Below are 22,046 nucleotides of genomic sequence, written 5' to 3'. Positions count from 1 at the left end.
TTGGCAGTCATCGTTTTGCGTTATGAAACACGCAATGTAAAAGGATTTTTCTGTTTGAATTTGTAATAAAATGAGCCACTATGTACATAATGCATGAATATGGTTGACTTTGTTTACCAAAAAAATTGGAATTGATAATTTTTGTTTCATAACACTGTTCAACAGCATTTTTTTTTGGGTATGTTGAGTAGATCATTTTTGTAGAATAGACTTATGGTCCAGCACGTCTGAGTTTTTTTACAGTGTGTCAAAGTTTTCATTTTTTGGTTGAAGGGAGCATTATACTATATGAAAAAAATGTTGTAAGTTAATGTCTGAGAGAATTCTTATGGTCGAAGTTGTATTGTGGAATTGTATGAGGATTATTTTTGTGGAAGATCTTAACCCTCTAACTGGTTTCTTTATGGGTTAATTTGACCCTTTTTTCGAGAAAATCAGAAAATATCCTTTAAAAAAGGACATTTAAGGATTAAAATATTCTACGAATATGTTTGCGGAAAATTTCAGTGGGGGTCACCAAAGACACCATTGTTGTAAATAAAGGTCTTTACGATTGATAAAAAAATTATAATTTTGTTTTAATAGTGGTTTATTATAGTATGTACATATTTATTTTTTTGCTTCAGCAGTAGTAGGACAATGGATTAAAGATTAAACTTAACAAACTTAATATGCTTTCCTGTATTTAGCTTGACGTGAATGTTCCGATGTGTCAAGGTTTCTGTACAAGCCCCATACGTATTCAGCAAGCATTACAGTTTGGGATTTCCCTTTGAACCTTTCTTCCAATACCTTTATATCCTGATGAAGCCTTTCACCGTGTTCATCTGAAACCGCTCCAAGGTTTTCTTTAAAAAAATTGAGATGAGAGTGCAGAAAATGCAGCTTTAGTGACATCTTTTCACCAATATTGTTAAAACCGATTAGCATGCTTTCATTATTTTCTGCATAGTTTTGTGATTTTGAGTTTCCAAGGAATTCTGATATAACCAGCTGCATAAAGTCAAATACTGTCTTTTGCATATCCGACAGATGACCATAAAATTCTTCATCTTGTAATTATTTTCTTATATCGGGTCCAACGAGCATTCCTAGAAAAGGTAGTTTACATTAAATAAAATAAATTATTTCTTAAAACCGTATTTTACCTTCTTTTAATTTTGCTGCAGATAATCTGGGGAAAATTGTTTGAATGCGTTTGAAAGCATATCCTTGTGTATTTAAGCTTTTAATAAAAATTTTCACCACGCCCATTTTAATATGCAGCGGTGGAAGTATGACCTTATCTTTTGGGACAAGAGATTCATGGATTACATTTAAGTCACCAATAATATTTTCTTTACGTTCTTCGAAATATTTAATATGATATTGGCTGCTGGTAGCACGTGAATCCCATTTACAAAGAAAACACATATATTTTGTGTATCCTGTTTGCATTCCAGTCAATATTGCAATCATTTTAAAGTCTGCGCATACTTCCCATCTATATTTATAGTATTCAATTTTATTTACGAGATTTGAAATATTTGCGTATGTTCCCTCCTTTTTTGTGGAATACGCAACCGGTATTTATGGATGCTGATTTCCATTGTGCAATAAAACTGCTTTTAAGCTGTGTTTTGAACTATCTATAAATAGAACCTCTTCAATACTGCAACAGTATACAAGTTCTTATGATTTTTTAAAATAACTTTCCAAATCGGCGTGTCTTTTGCTTGGCGATGTAACTTTTACATCGGCTTTTATCAAATTCCTGTTTTTCAATCTGGAACAAAATATTTCAGCTTTCTCTTTTGTTAGTCCTAAATCTCTTACAAGATCTTCAAAATAAGCTTGGTCTATCAAATTAGGACATATGTTTAAACCACCAGCAGGCAAGTAACTTATATCTGACATGTTTTCAACCGCCGCTGTTATTTCTGCATTGGCTTTTGTCTTATTGGCCGAAAATGTATGTGTAGGCGGTTGAGGCACCGGAACACCTTCACAGCGCACTTCTGGTAAAATGACATTATTTGTTGCTTCGTATGTCATTATCGCGTAGTGCCTTTGGCTTCTACCAAATTTGTAATTTTCGCAGAAATAGCATGTATCTGATTTGTGATTTTCAGGTTCAATCCATATAATAGGCGCAGAAAATGGCTGCGCCTTAGTACCAGGCCAAAATACCACTTTCGCAAGTAGTACATAAAGTTTTGGGTATCCAAGTTTCGCATAAAAATTGTATTCCAAAGAAAAGAAAATATGGTTCTTCAATTGTAGGGAATATCTTTGTTCTGCTTTGAAGGTGCGTAAAATGTCCACAAAAAAACAACAAAACCAATCTCTTAATTTGCAAACAGAATCCGCCATGCTTATTTAAGCTTTAATTGTTCTTTTTTATATTAATATTAGTAAAAATCACACCCGATATGTACTGCTTAGTAAGTCAATTATGCTTAATTGTATCACACCCAATTTGTAAGTCACAGCTGACTAGACGCGAGAACTCAGTGTTTGGCCCGGGCGAACTTGACGACGTTTTCACCTACTTTGTATATGTTGGCGTGTAATTTTGCCAATTAATCGTAAAGAGCTTTATTTACAACGATGGTGTCTTTGGTGACCCCCACTGAAATTTTCCGCCAAACATTTTCGTAGAATATTTTAATCCTTAAATATCCTTTTTTGAAGGATATTTTTTGATTTTCTCGAAAAAAGGGTCAAATTAACCCATAAAGAAACCAGTTAGAGGGTTAAGATCTTCCACTAAAATAATCCTCATACAATTCCACAATACAACTCTGTCCATAAGAATTCTCTCAAACATTAACTTACAACATTTTTTTCGTATAGTATAATGCTCCCTTTTATTTTTTTTTATTTTTTTTTTTTATTAACCCAAACGATTACCCTCCTCTCGCCCAACCGACGCGAGGGCGCAGTCCGCATACGCATTAAAATCATGACATATTCGGCAGAATGGTTCATTTAACTCAAAATTTGTTCTAGAAGATTTTAGAAATAATGGTCTAAACTGCCTGGATGAACGCAATGGGACATTAAACTTAATATCAGACAAAAGGAATGAACTACAAACTAAACCATTCAGAAGTTTTACTAGAAAAATTATACCTAGCATTTCTCTGCGACTAGTGAGTGTGGGAAGATTTATAAGTTTTAAACGACTAGTATACGGGGGAAGATTCAATCTTGAATCCCAATGTAAGTGGCCTAAAGCAAAAAGTAAAAATTGTTTTTGAACGGACTCAAGCTTATCAGAATGGGATTGATAGCTAGGATTCCATACCACAGAACCATACTCCAATATAGGCCTTACCAATGTTGTAAAAAGAATTTTAGTAATATACGGATCACTAAATTCTTTAGACCAACGTTTAACAAAGCTAAGAGCACCTTTAGCTTTTAAGACAATTGAATTTACATGAGAATTAAAATTTAGTTTAGGGTCCATATTAACTCCTAAATCAACAAAGCTAAAAACTTGCTCTAAACTGAAGTTATTTATTACATAGGGGGAAAGATCAACAGTTCTACGGGAAAAGCACATCGTTTTACATTTTTTAAGATTCAGTGGCATATCATTTTCGTGACACCAAGTAACTAAATTATTTAAATCCGATTGCAACTCAGTCCTTTCGTTATGAGAAGTATATGATTTAAAAAGTTTTACATCATCCGCATATAATAAAATTTCTGAAAACTTAATTACTGAAGGTATATCATTGATGAACAACAAGAACAGAATCGGGCCGAGATGACTACCCTGAGGAACCCCTGAAGTGACACTAATTGAATCGGATAATGTATTATTAAATAAAACTTGTTGTTTTCTGTTAGTAAGATATGAGGATACCCATTCAAGAAGTCTTGATTGAAAACCAAGAAGATTCAGTTTTTGCAAAAGAATTGAGTGGTTTACTCTATCGAATGCTTTACTAAAGTCTGTATATATAACATCAGTATTCTTATTATCCCTAAAACCCATTGACACATGGTTTACAAATTCAAGCAAGTTAGTTACTGTAGATTTCCCTTTACAAAATCCATGCTGAGAGAATGAAATTAAAGGAGAGATTCAAAAAGTTTGGGTATAGCTGACATTTTAGCTATCCCCCTATAGTTCTCAACAGATGATCTAACTCCACTTTTATGCAAAGGTAATATAAAAGAGTTTTTCCACATTGACGGAAAAATACCTTGTTTAAGAGATAGGTTAAAAAGCTTAGTTAAGGGCAGATAGATATATTTTGCGCAATTTTTAAGAAAGATTGAGGGAATCATATCAGGGCCATATTTAAACGAATCTTTTAACGTAACTAAATAATTTAAGACATCTGTTGCAGAAATAATTGGTGTATTAATTACAGTACTCGGACATAACACTTGATGATATGGCACATTCATAGGGTAGTTTGAACAATAATTGGATTTGAAGAATTCTGCAAACATATTAGAAATAACATAATTGTCACATGACATTGTTGATTTATATTTCATCGCGGACGGAAAATTTGAAATCCTGCGTTTGGAGTTAACGAAACCATAAAACAATTTCGGATTACGAATAATATTATTTTTTACTTTGATTATGTAGTTTTTATAACATTTTTTGTTAAGTTCCTCAAACTGACGACGCAATTTAGAATATTTTAAATAGTCAACAAGAGCTCCAGTTCTTTTATAAAGTTTAAAAGCACGAGCTTTTTTATTTTTTAATTTACATAGCTCATTCGAATACCACAAATTTGAACTTTTTCTTTTGATAATAAAACATTTCGGAACAAATCTTTCAAAAATATTAAAAATTGTTTCATTAAAATGTGATACATTTAATTCAATATTACCACTATAATCAGGCCAAGTCAATTTAGAAAGTTCACAATTAATCTTTTTGAAGTTAGCTTTCGCAAAGTTGAACCGAGAACAAAGGTCCTGTTTGTTGCATACAAGTAATTCGTCTATGATTTCGATATTAATTTCCAAGGCAGGGTGATAAGAGTCCTCTGGCAAAACTAAAGGATCAGATCGGACCACAGAAACTGTTGAAGTATTATCAACATAGACCAAATCTAAGAATTTACCAAACTTGTTCGGAATTAAGTTAATTTGGTTAAGACCCATCCCAGACATTTCTTCCAAAAACTCATTAAAGCTTAAACGAGTGCAAAAAGGGGTAATGCAATCGTCAACAGATTTCCAAGATACACACGGTAAATTGAAATCGCCTAGAACAATTATGTAATCAGTATTCTTAGCAATTGAAAAAACATTATTTATTAAAGAAACATGCTGCGTATATACAGATAAGTCCGATTGAGGCGGAATATAAGATAAAGTTAGATAAATAGAACATTTATTAATACAAATTCGTATGCACTTAAATTCAATAAAGTCCGCATGAGGAACTTCTACTTCTTCAGATGGAATTGAAGAATGCACAGCAAATAGTACACCCCCCGACTCTGTTCAGTCGATCGCATCTAAAGATTTGAAATTCACCATTTAATATTTCGTTATCAAAGATATGAGGTTTAAGCCAAGTTTCAGTAAAAGCGATGACTTTAAAATTACAATTAGTGCTGTTCAAATACAATTCTTTTAATTTTGTATTTAAACCCCTTACATTTTGATAGTGAATTTGTAATGAATTTTTTATAATTAGTTTTTTGAATCCGCGGCATTTTTTGGAATATGAGCAATTACAGTTTGTTTTTGTTGCTTTTGCTCGAATTCGCGCACGAAAGCACCAGGTGGCCAAAATGATTCATCAAGTAGCAATTGAAAATTAACAGCTGAAACACCAATCTTGAAAGAAGATATGTTTCTTTCGTATTTAAAGTTAAATTTTCTCACATCAATATCAATATCGTTAATTTTTAATTTCGACGAGATGTAAAACTTTATATCTTCGATTGTGGTATCCGAAGCGAATCTCGAAACGAAAATAGATTTTCGTTGAGGTATTACTACCAAATTTTTTGCCACAAACTCAGAGTTAATAGGAGGCGGATCCTGAATAGTTTTCCGCTTAAGGTTATCGTTAATTGTTTTCGGAGGATTAAGCACTTTTGAAGAGGAAGGCTTCTCTCCTTGAGGGCAAGGAGATGAGAGATTAATAAGGTCTAATTTCACCGGTGACATACTTTTCACGGACAAAGTGGCAGGTTCCTCATTAGACGGACGTTTACGTTTTGATGAAGGCTTAGCATTATCATCTTGACCATTTAGGCATTTAAATGATTGAAACAACACTTCATAATGCTTAAATTTTTCTGTAAGGTTTTGAAGTTCTCGACCGATTTCTTTAAAATTATTGCGCGCCTGTTTAAAAACTTTAAATAATTCAAAATCTGTCGGTCTACACTTTAAGCACGACCAGCGCAGACCCTTTCCATCGAGAATAGAATCTAAGATTCTACCTGTCAATCCAGCACATTTAAGATGGGCAAGCCCGTCACAAAGCCAACAAGAAACAAAACGATCAGAATCGCCTTTAATAGTACAATTCGGAAAATTGCAAGTCATTATGAAAAAAAAAAAATTTAAATTGAAGGAAAAAACAGAATAGTAAATAATAATAAAAATTAAAATATGATATAATAGTAAATAGAAAAACAATAATAGTTATACTGAATTAGCCGAGATCACAACCAATTTGAGAAGCACTGAGCCACTTAAAAATAACACGCAAACAGCTGTGAGCAAAAATGAAAGAAAAAAGACGAATCAAAAGAAAAAGAGCAAATTAAAACAAAAACAATATGCAATCGCACAAACAATTGCAAAGTAGGAAATAAAATTGATAATTGATAACAACAACAAATGATTTAAAAGACTCGGCACCAGAATTTAAGAAAATAGTTAAAATACAATTAAAATTTAAATATAACACAAAAGCAAATTAGCACAAATACTTAACTTATTAAAAGTAAACTTTCTTTAATTATATTAATAAATTTAAGCACAAATTCAAGAACCGAGAAAAAATTAAACTTCACAGTTTGACGTGTTGCCAGATCATGACCAAAAAATGAAAGCTGTGACCCACTGTAAGAAAAAACTCAGACGTGCTGGACCATAAGTTTGTTCTACAAAAATGATCTACTCAACGTACCCTTTCAGAATTATATGGTTGCTATTCTGTTCCATTCAAAAAGTCTTCATTTGTTGCACAGTGTAATTTGTACTGTATTTCTCTCGCAATAATAAGTTTGAAACCCAAATCGAAGGATAAATTCAATTTCCCTCCCCACCCCCTAGGAATCGTCTCTGAATCCGCCACAATACAAAATTATAAATGAAGTTCATAAACTTCACGCTGTCAGATAAAACGATATACAGTGGCTCACAGCTTATTTCGTGTAAGCAACAATTTTGATAATACTGATATGAAATTAATATTTTTTGCTCTGAACTAAATGAACAAATGATGAAATTATGTTGATAATTTAGTTTTAAATACAAAACATGTAAAAAAATTTACAAAATTATTCAAATTCAATATTTTATTAAACAAAAACCAAAAACACTCATGAATTCAGAAAACTAACGGTAAATCAAAGTGTGAACTATGAATACTTAAGAAGCAGTTTATGTTCTAAAAACAATACAGATCAGTTGCAATTACGCGGTATATCAACATGGGTCCACGCACTTCAATTGAAAAACGCGAATTAGTTATTAAACATTTTCAAAGTGGAAAAACGCAAAAACAAATTGCTGAAATGGTTGATTTAAGTTCTTCTACAGTTCAATATATAATTCAGCGCTTTGTACGTGAAAATCGCGTGCATAACAAGGGTCGAAAAGCTCCTAATAAAATTTTTAATGAAACGGATGAGAGGTGGATTTTAAAAAAGATTAAAAAAGAACCAATGTTAAGTGCTCCAGCTGTGACCAAAGATGTTGAAATGTTTCTCGGCAAAAAATGTCATCCAGAAACTGTGCGCAGAATATTAAGGGATTCCAATTTTCGTGGGCGAACAGCACGGAATAAGCCTTTTATAAATAAGAAAAATAAAAAAGCCCGTTTACAGTTCGCAAAAGACCATTTAAACAAGGACAATGCTTTTTGGAATACGGTTATTTTCGCCGATGAGAGCAAGTTTAATCTTTTTGCGTCAGATGGTAAAGCATACGTATGGCGGAAACCAAATACTGAGCTCCAAACAAAAAATTTACGCGCAACAGTAAAACATGGTGGCGGTCACGTAATGGTTTGGGGGTGTATGTCATCTGCAGGCGTTGGTCGACTGGAGTTTATAGACTCCACTATGAATAAAGAAGTGTACCTAGACTTACTGAAGCAAAATTTGCTTCAAAGTGCAGAAGACCTGGGTATACGTGACACTTTTCGCTTCTACCAGGACAACGACCCTAAACATAAATCTGGTCTTGTACAAACTTGGCTCATTTGGAATTGTCCACACCTCGTCCAAACACCTGCACAGTCACCAGATTTGAACGTTATTGAAAATGTATGGCACATTCTGGAAATTAATATTAGAAAACACCACATTTCAAGCGTCCAAACTCTAAAAGCGGCTTTGAAGGAAGAGTGGGATAAAATATCGCCAGATTATACAAAAAAATTGGTGGAATCAATGCAAAACCGAATGGAAGCTGTAATCGAGCAAAAAGGATTTTCCACAAAATATTGAAATTTTATTTTGGTTTACTTTTAGTAACTTTTTAGTAAGAATTTTTATACCACACGAAATAAGCTGTGACCCATGAATTATGAGTGTTTTTGGTTTTTGTTTAATAAAATATTGAATTTGAATACTTTTGTAAATTTGTTTACATGTTTTGTATTTAAAACTAAATTATCAATATAATTGCATCATTCGTTTATTTAGTTCAGAGCAAAAAATATTAATTTCATATCAGTATTATCAAAATTGTTGCTTACACGAAATAAGCTGTGAGCCGCTGTATGTACCTCCTCATCGCGGGTGCTAATACTTTAGATTTGCAAATAAAGTAAATAAAGACTGACTACAGAAATGATCCTGTGAAGTATAGCCTTAACTTTTCAACGGGCAATGCAGAGTATTTCAACCAAAAGTCACATAAACTAGTTGAGAATTCGCAGAAATGAAACAGAAACGAAAGAAAAATAATGCGCAAGCATACAATCATACATGTGCGTACACATGTGAATATGGTTTTTTTTTATAGTAGGGGGAAGCATCGAAAGCCGAAGTGCAGAACTTTAATCCGCTAAACCTAACCTACTCCCAGCACAAAACACTCCCACGGAACCACCGGATTAAGTATTACTTCATGGGGGTGTCAAGACAATTTAATTCTCCTCTATAGCGCGGACTGACTGACGCCTAGCCTGTTGTAGATGTGTCAATTCTGTCAATATTCTGGCTGCCGCTTCGCTAACAGCTTTCCAATTATCAGAGGACTGACACATAAGAGCAGTCAACTTTTCCACCGTCAAGTTACCACCCATGGTTGTTATCAACTTTTCCCTTATATCTAAAAAGCGAGGGCAATAGAAAAATACGTGCTCAGAGTCTTCTACGAACTCTGCACACACTGGACAATACGAACTAACGTAATGACGGAATTTGTATAGGTAACTTCTGAAGCACCCGTGAACACTTAACATTTGGGTCAGGTGGAAATCAAGGTCACCATGCTTTCTATATATACACGAATGGATGTCCGGTATTAGTCTGTGTGTCCAATGTCATTTAGTTGAGGCTTCCCACCGTTGCTGCCACTTCATGATGCTCGTTTTCCTCTCTGTTTACATGACTTAGTACCATGCAACAACAATCACACACGTCATCGTATCACATTACATCACGCATCACATCACTACATCTCAATGCAGCAGGTTACAACCCACACCACTACACACGCACGTATCATACACAGCGTCTAACTTCGCTCATTGTAAAACACAACAACCACACGATCTTCAACGAATTGAGTTCGATATTCACCACCAAAATCATTAAAAGGGATAGATCCCAACGGGATCGGCCTCATTCGATTCTATCCGTGAACCAGAACGCTCGCTACCAACCCGGTTTAATATCGTTATAATATTACCAGTAAGGTAATAATTATAATCTCATTTTGTCCGTCCATTCCAGTCAGGATACGGACATCCGTTCTAGTGCGCCGTGTGTGTGTGTGGTGACTCATCGTATCTCAACTAAGTTATTAAAGATAAACCAAATTGTTTTCGACGAAAGTCAATATACCAACATACGTTCATATTAGAATAAAATAAGCCGAAAATTTAATAATAAATAATATAATGTTTAACGAATCCACAAAAAATATTAAATAATAAATACATTTGTGCATACATGTAAAAAAAACATCGAAAGATTTAAAAGTGCAAAACAATAAAAAAGTGGTAGCTGCAAGCAAAACCAAAAGGATTGGAAAAAAAATCATACATTCACGTACATACGAATCTACAAAATGAAAAACTAAAGTGCACAAAGTTAACAAGCGAAAGAAGCAAAAAAGTGGTAAAATAACCAAAACTACACAAACCAAATTGTAATAAACGGGCGTAATATAACAAAAAAGAAAGGTCAACAACCTCAACGCTACAACTACATAAACGGGCGCGATAAAATACAAGTTACTAAAATTAAAACTAACTAACTAAAAGAGACTAAAACAAGTAAGGAAGGGCTAAGTTCGGGTGTAACCGAACATTTTATACTCTCGCAATTTATTTATTTAACTTTATTTATATTATATAATACACAATTTGAGCCACATATTCGTCATATTTATTGTATAAAGTCCATTGAAAGTTGGAAACCCTAATATTAGGTTAGAAGCACCGAGGTCCTCGTGTTCGATACATGGGGTCTTAAAAACCTATTTTCCGATTTCGGCGATTTTTAGAATGGGGCTGCCACACTATTAACATAGTATTTGTGCAAAGTTCTGCACCGATATCTTCACTAGTACTTACTTTATATATTGTAAAGTAAACAATTCAGATTGTCTTCAAAGTTCTGGTATATAGGAAGTAGGCGTGGTTGTGAAGCGATTTGGCCTATTTTCACAACATATCATTGGGATGTAAGGAAACTATTACAAACCAAGTTTCATTGAAATTGGTCGAGTAGTTCCTGACATATGGTTTTTGACCCATAAGTGGGCGACGCCATGTCCATTTTCCATTTTGTAAAAAAATCTGAGTGCAGCTTCCATCTGCCATTTCTTATGTGAAATTTAGTGTCTCTGACGTTTTTCGTTAATGAGTTAACCCACTTTTAGTAATTTCCAACCTAACTTTTGTATGGGAGGTGGGCGTGGTTATGATCCGATTTCTTTCATTTTTGGACTGCATAAGGAAGTGGCTAAAAAAAACGACTGCAGAAAGTTTGGTTTATATAGCTCCATTGGTTTGCGAGATATGTACAAAAAACTTAATAGGGGGCGGGGCCACGCCCACTTCCCCAAAAAAATTACATCCAAATATGCCCCTTCATAGTGCGATCCTTCATACCAAATTTTATTTCCATAACTTTATTTATGGCACTTTATGTGTTTTCGGTTTTCGCCATTTTGTGGGCGTGGCAGTGGTCCGATTTTGCGCATTTTCGAAAGCAACCTTCCTATGGTGCCAAGAAATTAGTGTGCCAAGTTTCATCAAGATATCTTAATTTTTACTCAAGTTACAGCTTGCACAGACGGACGGACGGACAGACAGACATTCGGATTTGAACCATTACATATTAAATTATAAAAATTTAAATAGGTATGCTCATATGTATGTTGACGGTATTTCGGTACAGTTTGAACAGTATTTCGGTACAGTTTTGACGGTATTTCGGTACACCGTTAATTACAAAAATATCACCGAACTGTTATTAATAACCGCAAAACAATAGTTCGGTTAATACTGTACCAAAATAACAAAAAAAAGTAACTGCCTCTTTGCTTCTTTGTGTAACTAAACACCCATTATAACCTTAAAAAAAAAATTACAAAGACAAGTATTAAATACATACTTGCAATTTTCCAGCGATACCCCTTGAGCTAATAAAGCAACAAGCAAGATCGCTAGGGATGCAAACATCGTAAAATGAAACATCGATGGTTCGATGTATCGATGTTTCTTCAAAACCTATCGAAATCAAAATCATCGGCCATTAAAACATCGATACATCGAAACATCGATGTATTTTTGAACTTTTTTAACTTATTTTAAATTTAGTGTGAAAAGCTAAGGGATACAGAAGCAGAAACATAAATAAATGAAATGTAGTACGCCTTAAGTTGATACATTTTACTTCACTTAGCATTATATTTCTGTTAAAGTTTTTTCTCAATAAATAACAGAATTTCAAAACAACGATATGGAAAATTTTTTCACTGTCATTTCTTTTCGTTCTTGCGTGATAGTGGCCCTGGGTTTAGGAAACAGTCGTTTAGTCGGCACTGAAGAGGCTACAATGTGTAAATATTAAAAAGTCTATTTATACAACTCCGGAAACACAGTATTCATGTCAACTCACACTCTATTGACTTCTGATTGGTAGGGGTAACAGCCGAGATACACTTTCTCTTCAACCTTCCGTCCCTGTAATTGTAGATAAATTTGACAGCTTACATTTCACCTTTTGGTGGACCAAATGTTTATTTTATAAGTAACCGCAGGTTTAAGCGCACATTCCCTTAACGAATTCTCCGTATTTTACAAAAATCTAATTCCAATTTAATAAAGCGTATCCAAATAGAGGGTTTCGGGTTAATACCCGAAAGTGTGAAGGTGTGAAGTAAAATTTTTATATAAAACATCGACATAAAACATCGTTAAAAGTGACATCGATCCATCGATGTTTTTAGATTCGAGACATCGATGGCTAACATCGATGCTTTTTGACGAAAACATCGATGTTTCAAAAACATCGATACATCGTTTGCATCTCTAAGGATCGCCTATATAAAAGCAAAAGCAGGATACAAGAAGAAAAAATATATATACATACTAGCTGACCCGGCGAACTTCGCCCCGCCCAATTTTTATTTGAAATAGTTAAAACGCTTTTTGAACTCTGTTCAAGGCCATTTATTTGTATGGAATGTTAATATATTCAGGGAATAACGTCTCTGATCAATTTAAATATTTTTAGCGAAGTTCGTTCTTTGTTTTGTTGTGTAGCGTGTAAACAAATAAAGAAGATGGCTCTCTAACATGACACATACATACCTATGTATGTACATATGAATCTGTAAAATTTTGAACTTAAACGATAAATCGGTTTGAATCATTCGAATTCTCAGAATGAACATTTCCTCACTTTTAGATTTGCTGTGTTGTAGTAAACTATTCACTACAGTGAAATTATTATTTATGAATAAAGACGGAAACCTTAGTATATGTATATCTGGTATAAAAATCCACGGGATTGAGATTTGAACTTGAGATCAAAATTTTTAAAATTATTGATGAAAATTTTCGTAGAGTTGATAATACGCACAAATTTTCATAAAATAGTTCATTTTTGATTTTATATTCAAGTTTTTAACAAATAAGTTAATTACAAAATTGTTAGTTGATAACATGTAACATTTAATTTTATAATCTTAGGATAGATAATTCTTAATTTTTAATAGTAGTATTTATTTTTTTGAATTATAAACATTTTAATTTAACTTAGCACTAATTGGTGCACAATATTTTTGGTTAACCTGTCTCGAGCTAACACAAATAGATTTGATGGTTTTCCCACACGTGAGCATGCAACATATAATTGCCCATGGGAAAAACATGGATTATCGAAATCTAACACACAAATGGACATTTATTTATAATTTTACTCCTTACTTATGTTGTGCTTAAGATAAAAAAGGAAAATAGTGTTTTACAGTTCATACTTAGGTTATGCTTAAGCACTGAAAATGGGAGGCTTAAGCAATGCTTAAATAACAGCTGATTTTTATTTTGAATTTGTTTTGAATTTTCAGCGACATCTTTCGTAGCGTTGGGCAAGTGTCCGTTCGTTTGCACTCAATAATAGCTTATACTTTTCCTTCAGTTCCCATAGGTGCTCCGACTCGCTAGTGTTGAAATTTGGGGTTCTTTTGTTGTTTTCATCAATTTTTGATATAATTTTCCTCGCAAAGTTATGTATTGTCTGTTATAATTTAAATATTTCAAACATATTTTTATGAATGAAATTTGTAAAACATATGTTGCCCATAACGTTGCCATATATCATAATAAAATTTTATAGAAATTAAGCATTGACTGTGAAACGCAAACGACTACTCAGTTTGCAACAATACTTAGCTAAGATTTTATTTAGGCACAACTTAAGTATGGACTGTGAAACCGGGCATTAGCCATACAAAATTCTATACCTAAATGCAAATAAATGAATTTTTTTTTTTGCATTTAGGAAATACATGCAGAAATTAACTCTGCGATTTCCTAAATTCCTCTGAAATCTCCCAAATTCGAGGAAGATTTACTGGAAAAAGTGGCAGCATTGCTTATTTGTCTGACCATACATATGTACATAACTTTATTTATTTCACAAATTGCATGTGATTTTTTCTTAAATTTAGAGTATTGGAAGTCATAGATTCGTATAATTTTACCACAAATAATATAAACTTCAAACAACGCATTTTCATTTAATGTTTTTAGCAAGTGGCAGCTTTTGTTATGACAGCCTTAATCCATGAAAATTTAGAAAGAAATGTAGCGCCATCTACTGTAACATTGCGCACTTAGCGCCACCAACTGGTGGATAGCTCTTTGCTAATAATAAACAAATAATTTGCAATAAATAAATAATGCGACTATAAGGAGAGTTATAAACTATCCTATCTTTCAAGTTGGACCAAACTGCACACAGTGTTAAAAATTTCATTAAAATCGGTTCAGTAGTTTAGGAGTCCATCGAAAACAAACAACGTGACACGTGATTTTTGTATATTAAGATTACACAACATAAATACATACATATGTGCAAGTTAACACCACCGATAAGATATTGCAATTTGAACTACTAAATAAATGTGTCCAATGTCACTTTGTACATATTAGATTGTAAGATGATCTTTTCACTTACCACACGTGGTCTTAAGTGGACATTCGTCACACATATTAGATTGTAAGATGAACCTTTCATTTACCACATGTAGCGCATCTAAAGTGGAACATATGTTTAAAAGCTGACTATTAGATTGTAAGAATATTTGTACTTAGCCTTAAGAACAGGATTGTATAAAAGTAAGTAAAATAAAGATAAAACGGCAGTCGTTTCCAAGTCGTTTACATAAGGTCAATAAATTAATACGCGAGCCTGCCAGGTGCTACAAAAAACTCCTAACGACCAACGCAATCAAGTATCGCGAATCGCGAGAAAAGGAAAACCACAAATAAAAATTTTGTTCCGAACGCAAAGTAGTGTGACACGCACCCAAACAAATAAATAAGTGCGCATATTTCAAATAATCCAAATAATTTGTGTAGAACTTTCAAGAAATATATATGTACGTGTAATCGTAATACAGAACAGAATAGCGATCCCATAATTCTGAAAGGGTATGTTGAGTAGATCATTTTTGTAGAACAAACTTATGGTCCAGCACGTCTGAGTTTTTTCTTACAGTGGCTCAAAGTTTTCATTTTTTGTCGAAGGGAGCATTATACTATATGAAAAAAATGTTGTAAGTTAATGTCTGAGAACAACTGTTACTGACGGTTTTCCAAGGTTTTCTTTAAAAAATTTAGATGAGAGTGCAGAAAATTCAGCTTTAGTGACCATAAGAATTCTCTCAGACATTAACTTACAACATTTTTTCTTTTAGTATAATGCTCCCTTCGACCAAAAAATGAAAACTTTGACCCACTGTAAGAAAAAACTCAGACGTGCTGGACCATAAGTTTGTTCTACAAAAATGATCTACTCAACATACCCTTTCAGAATTATGGGGTCGCTATTCTGTTCCATTCAAAAAGTCTTCATTTGTTGGACAGTGTTATTATACATTTACAAATTACATGGGAAATAATTCCTCTAGTACCAAGTACGAAAAGCTCTTATACTGTGAGTATTGTAATAAAAACAACCATGAAACTCACAAGTGCCCGTACATAAAAAAAAAAATAAAACAAAGTGATCATTGATATCATATATATAATATATAAAGAAAAGGCAACAAATAACTAGTATTTAAGTTATTAATGCCCGGTTTCACAGTTCGTACTTAAGTTGTGCCCAAATAAAATCTTAGCTAAGCATTGTTGTTGACTGAGTAGTCATTTGCGTTTCACAGTCGATGCTTATTTTCTATAAAATTCTATTATGATATATGGCAGCACAATGAAAAACATTTGTTTACAAATACCATCTGACAAATTGAAATTATTGTTGATGAAAAATAACTTTGCGACGAATAAATTTAGAATCTGGGAAATGGATGGAAACAATAAAATGACACCGAATTTCACCGCAAGCGAGTGGGGACACCTTTTGCAACTCGCAGGAAAGCATATAACCGTCATTGAATGCAAGAAATTCCCAAAATTTTTTTAGCTAATAATTTTTATTTTTATTTTTTTGACAAATAAATCAATATTCAAAACAAAAATCAGCTGTTACTTAAGCACTGCTTAAGTCTCCCATTTTCAGTACTTAAGCAGAACTTAAGTATGAACTGTAAAACGCAATATTTCTGTTTTATCTTAAGCACAACCTAAGCACTGACTGTGAAACCGGGCTTAAGTACATTATATGCATAGACAACATATATATATATATATATAAAATAAATACATAGTTCAAGGCTCGACCAGCCGAAAAACAAAATATTTTGAAACCGCGATTCACCACCGCAAGGGGGATCCTCCGGTTTATAATATAAACTCAATTCTGCGATTCTGAACCCCAGACCCTCCAGAATAAAAGAGTATCCTTTCCCAGAAAGGATCAAAACAATAAATATTTAATAAACAGAAATTGTAGGTAATAAAGGAAAATATATTCAATAGTGAAAGAAACAATTGAAAAAAAACAAGTAAGGAAGGACTAAGTTCGGGTGTAACCGAACATTTTATACTCTCGCAATTTATATATTTAACTATATTTATATTATACTAGCAGACCCGGCCACACGTTTTTGTGGCAAAGTATACATTAAATTAAGTTGGTCCATTCTTGGCTTCGGCGACGATATTGATTACTCGACATCGATTTATGTTACGCATCATGATGACAACTCACACTACTTTTAATTGCAAAGTGAGTGTTGATAGTTCAGGAATTCTAAATATTTTGGGATAATTGACTACGTCATCCTGATTTGTAGCTGTGTCAACTCTCTTGGACCGAAATCAGAGAACGTATAATATAGAGAAGGTTCATGGTGTGCCGATTGTCAAAGTGGTCCTCTTTTCGCAGGGGTACTCGCCAAGATGAGCGTGTTTCACCACAGAAAATTATTAGCGTGTTTCACCACAGGTTTAACATCAGCGCACTCGAAAATAGCAGAATTGAGAGGTTTCAGTGTTAAATGAGAAAAATTGTGTTAATTTGAATGTTAATAACTGTACGCTTACAGATTCGCTTATATACAGTGCGCAAACGACTCGCTATATAATTTCATTTACATTTAATATCAAAATACATACGTATATATGCAAAACTTTATGATTTATTCCATAAAAAGCTTTGAAGTATATAATGAAATAATTATTTTATATACATATGTTAAAATATAATATAATTATATACTGCATACATATGAATATTTATTTTCTTTGGTTATTAAAAGTTTCGATAATATACCAAAAGAATAAAATTTGGCGCATAATTTGTAATTATGTGTGCATGTAAACAAAATCGAAAGAACCATACGCATAATGTTTGTAAATTTGTTTACATGCATATGTGCGTAAATATGAGCCTCATGGTTCGTTGTAAAATCTTCGTTGCCACAGACAACGAATGGCCGCAAATTGTGATTTTTTGTTCTCAAGTCAAAGCAGTGTCGCACGTTCGAAGGGAAGGGGTTCAGGTCCCCAACTCATGTTATCGTTTGAATTTTTATGTCTTGATTCTTACAGAAATCAGTCGTAGTACATTGAAATATGGCATAATACATTGGTAGAATATTAAAATACATTTAATTATTTGTATTTGCTAATTGTAGGTCAATACTATACAATACATAATTAGCGCATTTATAATTAGGGAGGGATCACTTGAAACGCCTCTGTAAAGCTCGATGTGTCGAAGGTTTGATGGCCGCCTGCGCGAACATTAGAAAAATCTTCAATTTATGATTTTTGTCATCGTCGCGAAAAGCCGTTTGCAGACATGGCATGCGCAGGGAGGTGTGTATGGCGTTGCTTTTATGAATGAAGCAACTTTGCCAAGTGAATGTGCGCTTGCGTTCATGAATGAAAATGGTTTTGTTGTATTTACTACAAAATTTGGCTGCGTTGATTGGCTGCCATATTGACTTGTGATTCTGCTTATGCGTTTGAGGCGCTTGTTGTTTTTGTAGAAAATACTTTTGATTTTTTGTGATGGTGACAAACTTACGTGTACGCATATGCGAATGTAAGTTTGTGTATGCATTACTTGTTCGTCAATGACATACAAACATATTTATGTATATGTATGCATATGTAACAATGTGTGCATATGACCTTCACTGATAAGTGATAACGAGACAATACGAATTTTGGAAGATGTCCATACATATGCATCTACATATGTATGTATGTACGTAAGCGCTTTTGTATATATCTAGGTATACACATGTATGTATATACAAGTCTCATATAATGAAATATGTAGTTAATTTTAGTATTGTAAGAAATACATTTAATATAAAAATAAAAGCATTTTTTATGAAAGTAGGTATATTATTTTAAAACATAACATTCATATGTAGGTCCGCTTAAACATGCCGACAAATATGCCTCTGAAATCGCATAATTTATTTGAATTGAATAAATTTTGCATGCAGTCATAAATAAATATCATATTAGCACATATGATTGCATATAAATGTATCAATATATAAGCAAACGGGCTAACATTCCGATATAATAGAAATGTAAATCTCTGAGCATATTTTTCATTTAATGCTCAGCAATGTTAACGTGACGCTGTTAAAATTTCTCCTTCCGAGCTGGCTGAGGTGAAACACGCTCATCGTGTTTTGTTAGATTTTGACAATTCACACGCTGGTCCGCAATTGGACCTTCTCTATATTGTACGTTCTCTGCCGAAATCTAAATTGTCGCATTAAGATCATCGATATATTTTCTTTACCACCAATATAGGTCATTCAATCAGTCATTTATGGTTATCATATTGAGGTTTCATGTCAGGAAAACTTCTCTTTCGAGTCAATGAAGTGACAGAGATCTGTTGGAAATGCTATAAATCTATCGAGGTGTCAATTGCGACTCTACCATTTCCAACTGATTCTACAATCCCAATTTCATATTGTTGCAAAAACACTCATATGTTAGTTGTTAATTGGAGATTCTTTATGTGTCATCACAAATTAAATGATTTTAGGCATGCGATTAGCCCGTCAGTAACAGTTGTTCCAGGAATAATTTGAAGAGTCTGGCGTAAATCACCAAAAACGTTCATCGACAATCAAGATCTTTTAAAGTCCTGTGCAGTACCTCCAGCGACTTCTTGAATATTTGGAAAATCTTCGTTATGGCGCTATTTTGGGCGATTTTGCCGACTGGTGTTTCGTTCATTTGCAATTTAGGAGTAATTTCTAGGCCGAATGTGCCGTTTGTTTGCCTATTAACAGGTGCCAAGATGCCCCTATTCCCTAAAATGAGTGAAATTGGTTCTGAAATTACATCAGCCCTCATATACTATATATGCTGATTTTCTATTGGACTTTATGCCGAATATATAGGTAAAATTCTATGTTATCTTAATAAAATTACATCAATAAATTGCGAGAGTATAAAATATTCGGTTGGGCCCGAACTTAGCCTTTCCTTATTTGTTCGAATTGTTTTGGGCAAACGATACAACCTTATACAATTGAACAATAACAAAAATATTTTAACAAAACAACAATGACAAACTTCAAAATATTATTATTTTGTTTTCTCTTTTTATATTTTTCTTGCCAACTCGAATAAAATTCTCTTATTATTATCTTCCTCGCTATTTTTCCACATTTACTCAATCTCTAATCTTTTCCTGGCCTTCCACGAATATTTCAAGACTAAAATTAGCCTGATTGGTTTGGCCGTTCTCGACTTTTTGCGAGACTAACGAACAGCAATTCATGTTTTTATTATATGTACATACATGTAAATTAGAAGTAAATCAAAATGTTAATTATTAATATCTCCTAACTAAATTTCATCAAAATCCGTTCAGCCGTTTAGACGTGAAAGAGCAAAAGTCCCAACAAAAACGACTAAAAATCACTAACTCAATTTAGTTATCTGTCTACTGCCTACCACCTAAGAACGATGGCGTGATTATTTATAGCCTATGACCATTTCTAGGTTATCATCTATCACCATACCAAATTTCATCAAAATCCGTTCAGCCGTTTAGGCGTGAAAGAGTAACAGACAGACAGAGTTACTTTCGCATTTATAATATTAATAAAATGGATATGGATAATACACAATTTGACCCACATATTCGTCATATATATTAGGTTAGAAGAACCAATGTCCTCGTGTTCGCTATATGGGTCTTAAAAACCTATTATCCGATTTCGGCGATTTTTAGAATGGGGCTGCCACACTATTAACATAGTATTTGTGCAAAGTGCTGCACCGATATCTTCACTAGTACTTACTTTATATATTGTAAAGTAAACGTTTCAGATTGTCTTCAAAGTTCTGGTATATAGGAAGTAGGCGCGGTTGTGAAGCGATTTGGCCTATTTTCACAACGTATCATTGGGATGTAAGGAAACTATTACAAACCAAGTTTCATTGAAATCGGTCGAGTAGTTCCTGAGATATGGTTTTTGACCAATAAGTGGGCGACGCCACGTCCATTTTCCATTTTGTAATCTGAGTGCAGCTTTCATCTGCCATTTCTTATGTGAAATTTAGTGTTTCTGACGTTTTTCGTTAATGAGTTAACCCACTTTTAGTAATTTTCAACCTAACCTTTGTATGCGAGGTGAGTGCCGTTATGATCCGATTTCATTTTCGGACTGCATTAGGAAGTGGCTAAAAAAACGACTGCAGAAAGTTTGGTTTATATAGCTCTATTGGTTTGCGAGGAGGAGGAGGTTTGGAGGATGGGATCATGTGTAGAAGTTCACGCAAGTGAGGAAAGTTTTTGATTGTCATTCACTTGGGAGTGGCCAGAAACGATTCTTCTCCACATGGTTCAAGCAGCTCACGACTTCCGGTTTTAGACCAAGTATCCTCTGGGTAGCCAACAGACATCCGTTTGAAGGCGAGCTAAAGTGAGAAGGCGAAGCCCGCTTATGCGGTTGTGCGTAGGGCTTGGGACCGACCACATAAAAAAATCTCCCCAATGAAAAATCTACGAAAGCCTCGGATGAGACACCCCCTTTTGATGACGACCCCTGCAAACGTTTTAAGGATAATGATATAAGGGCATGCACCTGGAATGTCCGGACCCTTAATTGGGAAGGTGCCTCTGCCCAGCTGGTTGATGTCCTCATACGACTCAAGGCTGACATCACCGCCATCCAAGAAGTGCGATGGATGGGACAAGGACGGAAGAAGGTGGGTCCTTGTGACATCTACTACAGCGGCCATATAAAGGAGCGCAAATTCGGTGTTGGATTTGTGGTGGGAGAGAGACTACGTTGCCGAGTCCTGGCATTTACCCCGGTGGATGAACGTCTTGCCACAATCCGCATCAAAGCGAGGTTCTTCAACATATCGCTGATTTGCGCCCACGCCCCAACGGAAGAGAAGGACGATGTGACCAAAGAGAGACTATGTCGCCGAGTCTTGGCATTCACCCCGGTGGATGAACGTCTTGCCACAATCCGCATCAAAGCGAGGTTCTTCAACATATCGCTGATTTGCGCCCACG

The 22,046-nt window shown here is 34.1% G+C and overlaps 1 protein-coding gene and 1 pseudogene across 8 annotated transcripts in view; both read right to left on the bottom strand.

Moving 5' to 3' along the window:
• The window catches only part of LOC128923552 (protein rtoA-like), a 2,411,103-nt gene that overhangs the window by 1,697,911 nt on the left and 691,146 nt on the right, over window positions 1-22,046 (bottom strand). The window lies entirely within an intron of this gene.
• On the bottom strand, window positions 8,931-9,031 carry LOC128923589 (small nucleolar RNA U3; annotated as a pseudogene).

This window comes from Zeugodacus cucurbitae, chromosome Y (assembly GCF_028554725.1).
Source record: "Zeugodacus cucurbitae isolate PBARC_wt_2022May chromosome Y, idZeuCucr1.2, whole genome shotgun sequence".
In the NCBI taxonomy this organism is placed as follows: Eukaryota; Metazoa; Arthropoda; class Insecta; order Diptera; family Tephritidae; genus Zeugodacus; species Zeugodacus cucurbitae.
Note: the sequence above shows the minus strand (reverse complement) of the source record. Positions and strands in the feature narration are given on the sequence as shown.